General features: G+C 39.7%; 1 protein-coding gene across 1 annotated transcript in view; it reads left to right on the forward strand.

Annotated features, from left to right (window-relative positions):
- LOC115113446 (protein kinase C-binding protein NELL1) overlaps positions 1-12,503 on the forward strand; it is a 481,860-nt gene that overhangs the window by 116,889 nt on the left and 352,468 nt on the right. The gene's annotated exons all lie outside the window — the stretch shown is intronic.

Raw genomic sequence — 12,503 nt, forward strand, 5'->3', positions numbered from 1 at the left:
AGATCCCTTAACTCATCATTCCAATTAGGCTTGTTTGGCTTGTAAATTTTTTCCCCCTTTCAGAATATATAATATCACAAACATTTTCATATCTAAATCAAATGTTGTTTCTTGACATCTTTCAAGAGTTTTGATGAGGTCCATCAGAGCTGTACATGCCATTTCAGAACATTGAAAGTCATTTGGCGCATTTCTTTTCTTACATTTAGGCCTATGCGGGGTATTTATATTTTGCCCTGTGTGATGCACAACAATACCTGGTTGAGAAAGTTCATGGCCAACAGAAAATGTTATAAATGAAAGAGAATTGATCAGGAAGTCTTCAGCCATCTGTGTAGGAGATAACACCTTAAATTCCAAACAAGTTTCTAGACAGTCGTGGAGGTTTTCCTTTGCCAGATATGGATGTAAAGTTATCGCTTATCGGGCATATCCTTCCATTAATGATACACATTTTAGAGTCACGAAGGAATTCTAATAGGGTTTCCCCATGATAATTGACAAAGTCATCCAAAGCAACACTCAATATCATTTATATAGTCATCAAGCCTCCCAATTTGACTGTTAAGATCCCCACATATGTGTTGAAGGAATTCTAAATTCCTCTGTTTTATTCCCAATCAAAATTAAACACTCTGTCAATGCATAAAGAATGGACAGAGCCCCGGTCTTAAAATTCAGGTAACAGCGTTTAATTCAAGAGAGTACTGCCTTCATACACATTTTACCACAGGTTATAAACTGAAAATGACGTCAGCGTTTTCTAAATGTTCTATCTGTTCTTGACACTGGTAGAGAGGCCCTATAGTTCTCGAGCCTTCCCTCCTCGCCTAAAGCCAAGGTCAGTCAGTGTAGATAGCATTCTAGACAGTCTGGAGATAGTCCGTCCCTGCCATCTGGAGATAGTTAATTCATTTGTACCAAGGCATTGTTCTAAACTCCTGACTATATTATATACAATTGGGAATGGGAGCAAGAGAGAAAATTCATACATGTACAGTACATAATAGCATTTGGACTAGTCAGTCCTGATTGAAATGTATACATAATTAGTCATCATTGATAAAAATTCCCTTAACAATATGTAAATAGTATATGCTTCTGTATATAGGTATACTTGACTTAACAAATGACTATAGGAGGATGCTCTACCCCATTTGGACTGTTCAGATGGCAAATAGCATGAAATCACAGCCAAACAATAATCTGACTCCATATGTTCAAAGTGCAAACCAATAATTCCTTCTAAGGCTTTATCGATCATTTCAATTGTATATGCTTTCATCATATCAGACTTTACACATATTCCCACTCTCCCAGCACCTCTGGGGGCTTTCACATTAGTTTTTATGTCGTGTCCATATCGATAGTTACTTGCAGAAGCAAATGCGTTTCATTTATTGAGATAATGTCTGGGTTTAAGGATTTTAGTATTATTTTTCGTAATTTATTGTTCAAGGTAGTCCATCCATTAACATTCCAATGTGCTATTGAAATAAAATCTCGTAGGGGATGGGAAGCCCCTCAGTATGTAGTAGGTCTGTCCACCCCATGTCCTTGTCCGCATTGTCCCTCTGGTTGATCTTGTTTCATGACCTGTCCGCTTCCAGTGACAAAATAGTCCTTTCAGTTCTGTGAGGCGATCGGTGTGAGGCGATTGGTGTGGGACTTGGCTGATCGAAGGAAGACTTTATTATAAATCAGGATGATCTCGCAGATTTAGTTTTTTCCCGTAACAGAGCCACTTTCTCCTCTACGGACCGACACTCCACCATCACAACCCCGGGACCTTTCCCTCTCTCCCTCATCCTCTCAACTACAATCACCTCTGTTTCACAGCCTAGGCCTACCGACATCAACTGGTTTACTTTGGAAATTAGGCAGTCCTGCCACTATGATAGACACGTCTGGGTCGAACTTTGTTGTTTTGGCAGCGCCTATTCTCCCAGATTCTAGGAATTCTATACCGGACTCCAGACGTCCAACTTCAAGAGCTATGTGGTCTTGTAGCTGCTTGTTATTATTCTCCAGTTGAGTAAGCAAAGCTGTATGACAATCCTGAATGGCTTTATCTAAATATTTACGCAAGCTGTCAACTTTACTAATCATTCCTTTTTCAATACTCAGCTTCATTTTGTCCATCTTTTTTCATTTGATTTTTTACCTTGACTGCTTAGCCATGCTATTGGCACCTTCTTTCTCTGATAAATTCGTCTCCATGCTTTTCTCACCACTGTGTAGATTCTACTGGAGGCCATATGTTGAGCTCCCGACTGGCACAGTGATCTAAGCACTGCATCTCAGTGCAAGAGGCGTCACTACAGTCTCTGATTCGAATCCAGGCTGTATCACATCCGGCCGTGATTAGGAGTCCCATAGGGCGGCGCACAATTGGCCCAGCGTCATCCGGGTTTGGCTTGTTTGGATTGTATTTGGCTTGTATTGTGAATAAGAATTTGTTCTTAATTGACTTGCCTAGTTAAATAAAGGCAAAAAAAAATTTGATTACTCGCCAAACAATCCCTGAAAAGTCTGTCTATTGACTGTATTTCACCCTCACGTGATTGAAACTTCAGCTACTTCCATTTACAGAACCACTGGTAGAAACCTGTATTAGAGCTAATGTTGGCTTTGTCATAGCTAGTGCATTTAGATAAAAAGCATTTAGCTAGCTAGTGAGAGATTAGCATTAGCGATTAGCATTATTTAGGCACATGCCAGCTTCCTTAGATGAACTAACGTGCGTTTTGCTGAGATAAAGACACACAAACTAATATTATATTAGAGAAAACATATGTGGATTCATTTCCATCATCCTTGTTGTTTTGGAAGTATCTGTTGATTGCATACTGAGAGAAACAGGCACAACTGTCTGTGTGCCTGATCAGTGACAGGCGACGGCCGTCGGGGCTTTGTTTATGGCCTAGGCAGCCACAGGAGTAAGTGAGAGGACTCTATCGGAGGTTGAGGTAAAGCAAAGCCTAATCACAACAATTAATATCTGGTTGATTTCTTATAGCCTGTCTTGTTTGAGCATTGTAGAGAAGAGTGTTGAAGCAAAATATTGTTATGGATTGAATAATTTTCTGCACGTTGCTCCCAAAATAAAACTCTCGGTCGCACAACTAAATATTTAATTGCATGTTTGGTCGCACTTTAAAGCCCTAGTTATGGACTAACCCGAATTATGCGCTGCTGTCAGTCTGGCACGCAATCATCACATAAAAAATCCTCCCTTTCAAATATGTGGTAAACATTTCTGAATACGTAAATAATATTCTCCATCTAACTATGGAGATGTCATTATGAAAATACTAAGCTGTTAACCATAAATCCATTATTTTAGAAAGAAGAAAATGAAGATGTGAAACATCACTACCAGACAAGTCAAAACATTTTTGCTGGCTTGCGCTTGAAAAAAAAACTGATTTTTACGTTTCAGATCCATTTGGGTCTCTCTCATCTCTGATATGTTTCGGGTTGGATCCGGACAACCTTCGATTCATCAAATCGGCTCGGGTATTGATTTTCCAGGTCCTGTCGGGGTTGTAACAATATTATTGTTATGTGTTGCAGTGGGGAAACTGTGTGCAATACTTGTTCCTACTTCAGTGAGCAGCACGCATGTATTGGTGCTGGAATGTTGACCATTAATAAATAATAGTTAAGCAGAGGAAATACTTTAACCATCCATTCTGTACAGTCTAAGATTGGAGACAAAACAGATATGAAACATGGTGACAGCGGAGACAAGTTGTCGGCAGAAAAATTACTTTTGCCATTGAGAGACTGAGTATCAAACTTGGAAGTGACTAGCTAAGTAAGCTAAGTAGCTAGCTAGCAAGAAGGCCTCCAAAGCAGCTGAAGGCAGAGAAAAACCGTGTTGCAAGATGGTGAGTGCACTTGGATTAAAACCACCATCAACATTATGCTTGGACACAAACAACCTGGTGAAGAGCTGGAAATCGTGGAAAGAGGAGTTTACACTCTACCTGAATCTTTACACTAGCAGATGCAGAGGAGACTGTGAAAGTAAAAAATGTTCTAATATCCATTGGAGAGTAAAGTAATAACTAAGTTGTTTTTGAGGGTATCTGTACTTTACCATTTATATTTTTGACAACTTTTACTTTTACTTCACTACATTCATAAAGAAAATATACTTTTTACTCATACATTTTCGCAGAGACCCAAAAGTACATTTTGAATGGTTAGCAGGACTGGAAAATATTGCAATTCACGCACTTATCAAGAGAACATCCCTAGTCATCCCTACTGCCATCTGGTGGATGAACTAAACACACATACCTTGTTTGTAAATTATGTATGAGTGTTGGAGTGTGACTCTGGCTATCCGTAATTAAAAAACAAATAAGAAAATGTTGCCGTCTGGTTTGCTTAATATGAGAAATGTGAAATTATTTATACTTTTACTTTTGATACTTATATATTTTACTTTTGATAAAGTATATTTTAGAAATTACATTTAAAACCAATTACTTTTAGACTTTTACTCAAGTAGTATTTTACTGGGTGACTTTTACTTTTACCTGACTCATTTTCTATGAACGTTTCTTTACGTTTAACTCAAGTATGGCGATTGGGTACTTTTTCCACCACTGTGAAACAATGTGTTTAATGTCGGCGAGGAGGACAGTGAAGTAGCTTATTGATGCATTAGACATGCATTGCAACCAAACATTTTACAAGACTGTTGAGAGGTATTATAAATATGTAAGTCCTAGCCAGTACATGCAATTTTGGTGATATTAAAGACTCATTGATCTGTGATAGAATTGTTTGTTCACATACAACTTACATCTTAGAGAGAGACTGCGAAGAGAGGATAACCTGACAGACAAATATGCATATATGGAGATATGTAGAACAGTAAAACAAGTCAAGGTAATTGTCACATTGTCTAATGATTGGAGACAGGCGCAGGAATACCTAATAGGGATTTTTATTTTCTCCACCCAAACAAAAGAGCGAGGTGTAAACCTCTAAATAATACACGGGACTAGACACGTAAAACAAGTGCACAAATGCACGTGGCATCGAAGCCAATGAAACAGCACAGGTACTCACAGGACCAACGAACATGGTAACAATGACCGACAAGGACAATGGGGAACAGAGGGCACATATACAGTGGGAAGAAAAAGTATGTGAACCCTTCATAATTACCTGGATTTCTGCATAAATTGGTCATAAAATGTTTATCTGATCTTCGTCTATGTCACAACAATAGACAAACACAGTCTGCTTAAACTAATAACACACAAACTATTTACATTTTTCAAGTCTTTATTGAACACACTCACTGTGTAAATTCACATTTCAGGTTGGAAAAAGTATGTGAACCCTTGGATTTAATAATAGGTTGACCCTCCTTTGGCCGCAACAACCTTAACCAAACGTTTTCTGTAGTTGCGGATCAGACCTGCACAATGGTCAGGAGGATTTTTTGACCATTCCTCTCTACCAAACTGTTTCAGTTCCACAATATTCTTGGGATGTCTGGTGTGAACAGCTCTCGAGGTCATGCCACAGCATCTCAATCGGGTTGAGATCAGGACTGACTGGGCCACTCCATGACGTATTTTCATCTGGTCAAGCCATTCTGTTGTTGATTATACTTCTGTCTTTTGGGTTGTTGTCCTGCTGCATCACCTAACTTCTGTTGAGCTTCAATTGGCAGACAGATAGCCTTACCTTCTCCTGCAAAATGTCTTGATTGACTTAAAAATGTATTTTTCTATCAATGATAGCAAGCTGTCCAGGCCCTGAGGCAGCCTCAAACTGTTTTATTTATATTACCAGGTAAGTTGACTGAAAACACATTCTCATTTACAGCAACAACCTGGGGAATAGTTACAGGGGAGAGGGGGATGAATGAGCCAATTGTAGGCTGGTGATGATTTAGGTGACTCATTTAGCCAGGACACCAGGGTTAACACCCCTACTCTTACAATAAGTGCCATCAGATCTTTAATGACCTCAAAGAGTCAGGACACCCATTTAACATCCTATCTGAAAGACAGCACCCTACACAGGACAATGTCCCCAATCATTACCCTGGGGAATTAGGATATATTTTTTTAGACCAGAGGAAAGAGTGACTCCTACTGGCCATCCAACACCACTTCCAGCAGCATCTGGTCTCCCATCCAGGGACTGACAAGAACCAACCCTGCTTAGCTTCAGAAGCAAGCCAGCAGGGGGTTGCAAGGTGGTATGCTGCTGGCAGGTATGTGCTGTTGCATGGGATTCGAAGCAATGTGTGTGCACTTGTTTTACGTGTCTAGTCCCGTGTATTATTTAGAGGTTTACACCATGATGCTCCCTCCACTATGGTTTACAGTTCGGATGAGGTTTTTAATGTTGTTGTGCTGTGCCTTTTTTTCTCCACACATAGTGTTGTGTTCCTTCCTTCCAAACAACACAACTTTATTTTCATCTGTCCACAGAATATTTTGCCAATAGCACTGCAGAACATCCAGGTGCTCTTTTGCGAACTTCAGACGTGCAGCAATGTTTTTTTTTAGACAACAGTGGCTTCATCCATGGTGTCCTCCCATGAACACCTTTCTTGTTTAGTGTTTTACATATCGTAGACTCGTCAACAGAGATGATAGCATCTTCCAGAGATTTCTGTATTTCTTCAGCTGACACTCTAGGATTCTTCGTAACCTCATTGAGCATTCTGCACTCTGCTCTTGCAGTCGTCTTTGCAGGACGGCCACTACTAGGGAGAGTAGCAACAGTGCTGAAATTTCTCCATTGATAGACAATTTGGCTTTACCGTGGACTGACTTTTAGAGATATTTTTGTAACCCTTTCCAGCTTCATGCAAGGCAACAATTCTTAACCTTTTAGGTCTTCTGAGATTTTACATTACATTTACATTTAAGTCATTTAGCAGACAGATCTCTTTTGTTTGAGGCATGGTTCACATCAGGCAATGCAACACATCAGGCAATGCAAAATTTGTGACTGTTTTTTAAGGGGCAGGGCAACTCTAACCAAAATCTCCAATCTCGTCTCATTGATTCGACTGCAGGTTAGTTGACTCCTCACTCCAATTCGCTTTTGGAGAAGTCATTAGCCTAGGGGATCACATACTTTTTCCAACCTACAGAATGTTTAAATTATGTATTCAAAATAGACAAGAAAAATACAATGATTTGTGTGTTTTTAGTTTAAGCACAGTGTGTCTATTGTTGTGACTTAGATGAAGATCAGATTTTATGTCAAATTTATGCAGAAATCCAGGTAATTCCAAAGGGTTCACATACTTTTTCTTGCCACCGTATAACATATTAATCAGCGGGAATGGGAACCAGGTGCGTGTAATTTTATTTTACCTTTTATTTCACTAGGCAAGTCAGTTAAGAACAAATTCTTATTTTCAATGACGGCCTAGCAACTTCCTGACTGATGTCTTGAGATGTTGCTTCAATATATCCACATCATTTTACTTCCTCGTGATGTCATCTATTTTGTGAAGTGCCTCCTGCAGCAAAGCAGTCCCGCAACATGATGCTGCCACCCCCATGCTTCACGGTTTGGATGGTGTTCTTCGGCTTGCAAGCCTCCCCCTTTATCCTCCAAACGTAATGATGGTCATTATGGCCAAACAGTTCTATTTTTGTTTCATCAGACCAGAGGAAATTTCTCCAAAAAGTACATCTTTGTCCCCATGTCCAGTTGCAAACCGTAGTTAGGCTTTTTTATGGAGATTTTGGAGCAGTGGCTTCTTCTTTGCCTTGCGGCCTTTCAGGTTTTTGTCAACATAGGACTTGTTTTACTGTGGATATAGATACTTTTGTACCTGTTTCCTCCAGCATCTTCACAAGGTCCTTTGCTGTTTTTCTGAGATTGATTTGCACTTTTCGCAACAAAGTACTTTCATCTCTAGGAGACAGAACGTCTCCTTCCAGAGCGATATGATGGCGGTGTGGTCCCATGGTGTTTATACTTGCTTACTATTGTTTGTACAGATGAACCTGCTACCTTCAGGCGTTTGGAAATTGAACCAGATGAACCAGACTTGTGGATGTCTACAAAAAGAATGTCTGAGGTCTTGGCTGATTTCTTTTGATTTTCCCATGATGTCAAGAAAAGAGGCACTGAGTTTGAAGGTAAGGCTTTGAAATGCATCCACAGGTACACCCCCAATTGACTCAAATGATGTCAATTAGCCAGAAGCTTATAAAGCCATGACATAATTTTCTGGAATTTTCCAAGCTGTTTAACCTCTTGCTCCTACCTGACACATCTGGAAATGCAAATGCACTACGCTAAATGCTAATAGCACTCGTTAAAACTCAAACGTTCATTAAAATACACATGCAGGGTACTGAATTAAAGCTACACTCGTTGTGAATCCAGGCAACAAGTCAGATTTTTAAAATGCTTTTCGGCGAAAGCATGAGAAGGTATTATCTGATAGCATGTAACACCCCAAAAGACCCGCAGGGGACGTAAACAAAATAATTAGCATAGTCGGCGCTACACATAACGCACAAATAAAATATAAAACATTCATTACCTTTGACCATCTTCTTTGTAGGCACTCCTAGATGTCCCATAAACATCACTTGGGTCTTTTTTCCCGATTAAATCCGTCATTGTATACCCAAAATGTCCATTTATGAAGGCCGTCTGATCCAGGAAAATTCACCTTTACAAGACGCAACGTCATTTTTTTAAATTAAAAAAGTGGCCTATAAACTTTTACAAATCACTTCAAACTGCTTTTGTAAACCAACTTTAGGTATTAATAAACGTTAATAATCGATAAAATTGATCACGGGGCGATATGTATTCGATAGCAGCAAGTCTTGAAATCATCGTCCATTTTTTCACTTTCATAACTTCCTCGGTGTACCCCAAGACAGGAAGTGCCTATACGTCATCCCACCAAGGATAAACATGCAATGAAATGCCAGTACTGGCGACATCGTGTTGTAAACAGGACTCCATCTATTTTCTATCGCCATAGACAATACATAGACTGGCGGATTAATTTTTTTGTGTGTTTTTGGTGAACAGTTTTCCTTGGGATTTTTACTCCTAAACACGTTCTGTTATAGCCACAGACATGATTTAACCAGTTTTAGAGACTTCAGAGTGTTTTCTATACACACATACTTATCATATGCATATACTATATTCCTGGCATGAGTAGCAGGATGTTGAAATGTTGCGTGATTTTTAACAAAAAGCTGCGAAAATTCGCAGCATCCCTAACAGGCTGTACTTTTCCAGGCAAGACTTTCTCAAACCTCAGAATCACTGATAAGCTTTCACTTCTTTGACCCTCTTTCCTACTGATCAACCTTTTGGTCTCAATCACTCTTACCTCCCTTCAGATCATCTCTGGACATAGATATTGGGACTCCAGTGATGACTCCCCTCAATCTAGCACCAGGGACATGGCTTTTAATCTTTTTTCCATTAAGCTTTACATTTTCAAAATCTTTTCTTGCTGAGCCTGGCTACCACACAATTATTAACAGTCTACCATTTCCAATGACCCAAGCTAATTTCACTTCTTTCTCTACGGCATTATTTAGTCAGATAGGGTGTAAGTGAAGCCCTGTGGTCTCATCAAACACTATCACCACTTTCCACTCCAACACATCATTACTCTTGCTTCCTAGCTTGGCCCTCTTTACTAGATGCTTCACTGCTTTCTGTATCATGATCTCTCTTCCTATGTCTTTCCACTACCAATGATTACGGTCAACCTGGTTGTTGGGCAGTTGATACAACATAATTTGGTGTTCTTTTCTCCTGCTATTGTTCAAACAAAATGTTACGCAACAGCTTTTCGACATCTTAAAAGAAGGGTGAGTTGAAGAAAGTCAGTTGGAATTAGCTCTTTGGCTGATAATCACGACGTACATTTCATGCGATAATCTGTTCATGCTAAAAAGTTGACGTTTAGAAAGTGTTTTTAGGTAAGATACAGTTTGTTGATTAAGGCGACATGGAAGTATATTAAAAAAGTACCTGAGAAGATCTCTAGGGTCAATTACCACCCTGCTTCCGCTCCTCGTTCTAGTATCTTTTCTCGTATATCTCCCCCCAGAATTTAATCAAGTAGCTGCCGCGAGATTTCCATTCTGGGTTTCAGAGATAACATATTTTATGACATCATAGTCAGGTTGTATACTGGTTATCAAACCTGTCACAGTGGGAAAAAAAGTGTTTTGTTGTTTTGAGCTCTCCTCAAACAATAGTATGGATTTTTTTTGCAGTAATAGCTACTATAAATTGGACAGTGCAGTTATATTAACAAGAATTTAAGCTTTCAGCCAATATAAGACCAAATCTGTGATCATGACACATGGCGCTACATGATTTACAGTTGTTCCGTTGACGGGACTCCTATCTCTAAGAAGTAGTAAGTTTTGCTAACGTCTGTGTAGCAACCAGATAAGCAAAAGATGATATCTTTCCCAAGACGTCTTGATAGCGGAAAATGCATTTATACCTGGTTGCAATCTGGTTAATAAGACATCACATCCCGTAATTAAGGCATCACATGCCAAATTTAGCCCACTGGCCTTGTGTATGAATATACTCTATTTTACAAACAGCTCATATTGTAAAGGGACAACAGAAACCTGGATTAGGGAGGTTCTGGTTTTGATTAATCCCTTTATGAAAAGATTCCAGCCGCTAATGAAAATGTCGGTAGACTTGGATGCATGTGAATGTTCGTTGTAATGCCCAGCAACAAGGTTGGTGATCACTTAGAGGTGGCAGTTGCCTGGGTACAGAGTGGATGTGTTGATTTAATGGTGGCTCTTAAACATTGAAGAGTGGGTGTTGGTTGGTTGTCCTCTGGCATGGGTTATGTCACGGTTTACATAGTTGCACCAGGTGTGATTTAATAAGAGGCAATGAAGGCTTTTGAAGCTGTCAACTGTCTGTCTGTACCTGTTTGTCTGTCTGTTTCTCTTGAACAGCTCCTGAACATTGCAGTGGGAACAGGTTCACCCACTCTTTCCTATTAAGCATACTTCCTTTTGACCAAAGCCCATATGGCAAAAATAGTGTATTATATAGGGAATAGGGTTCTATTTGTGACGCGGACACATGCTTTTAAGGGTTTTCAACTTCATTAATTCACGCCACATTTGAGTTAACCTGTTAGTACTCTAGGGGCAGTATTTCATTTTTGGATAAAAAGACGTGCCCGTTTTAAGCGCAATATTTTGTCACGAAAAGATGCTCGAATATGCTTGGAATTGATAGTTTTGGAAAGAAGACAGTCTTACGTTTCCAGAACTGCAAAGATTTTCACTGTGAGTCCCTTAGAACAAATGCTTCGGGCAAAACCAAGATGTATGACCGACCAGGAAATGAACAGGATTTTTGAGGCTACGTTTTCCATGATCGCCTTATATGGCTGTGAATGCGACAGGAATCAACGGACACTTTATCTTGTTTCCCCAAGGTCTCTGCAGCATTGTGACGTATTTGTAGGCATATCATTGGAAGATTGACCATAAGAGACTACAATTGCCAAGTGTCCCGCTTGGTGTCTGCGTGGCATTTGGTGCGCAAAAGTCAGCTCCCAGTGTTTTTCCATTCGAATCAGACAACAAAGCAGGCTTCAAGGACGGTGCTTTCAATGGAGAGAAATATGAGAAACCACCTTCAGGATTGATTCAAACAACGTTTTCCATGTTTCAGTCGATATTATGGAGTTAATTCGGAAAAAAGTTCGACATGTAGGTAACTGAATTTTCGGTTAGTTTCGGTAGCCAAATGCATAGTAACAAAAGGGAACGATGTGTCCTACACAAGAATCTTTCAGGAAACACTGGACATCTGCTATGTAACTGAGAGTCTCCTCATTGAAACATCTGAAGTTCTTCAAAGGTAAATTATTTTATTTGATTCCTTGGCTGGTTTTTGTGAATATGTTGCGTGCTAAATGCTAACGCTAAATGCTAAGCTAGCTATCACCACTCTTACACAAATTATTGATTTTCTCTGGTTCTAAAGCATATTTTGAAAATCTGAGACGACAGGATTGTTAAGAAAAGGATAAGCTTGAGAGCAGGCATATTTATTTCATTTCATTTGCGATTTTTAGAAATCGCTAACGTTGCGTTATGGTAATGAGCTTGAGGCTGTAGTTACGCTACCGCATACGGGTTTGGGCGGACTATGAGGTTAATGTCCCTTCATTTGATCAACAGCCCATTGAAACCATGGCCATATACATGATATTTCCACATGTCACATGCCAGTGCTGTCTGGTAAAGTTATCACAAGCTGTTCTTAGTTTTTCGACGAACTGAGAATTGGGAGAGGGCTTCCCAGAACGGAGCCTTACTTGGTATTCTACAGAGTGGGTTGGTTGTACCCTCACTGGGCATGAATATGGATGGGACCTGGCTGGGCTGATGTGTGTGTGCGTGAGTTGGGACACTGTGTGTGTGTATATGTGCGTATGTGGTGTGTGTGCGTACATATGT

Source organism: Oncorhynchus nerka, linkage group LG28 (assembly GCF_034236695.1).
Source record: "Oncorhynchus nerka isolate Pitt River linkage group LG28, Oner_Uvic_2.0, whole genome shotgun sequence".
In the NCBI taxonomy this organism is placed as follows: domain Eukaryota; kingdom Metazoa; phylum Chordata; class Actinopteri; order Salmoniformes; family Salmonidae; genus Oncorhynchus; species Oncorhynchus nerka.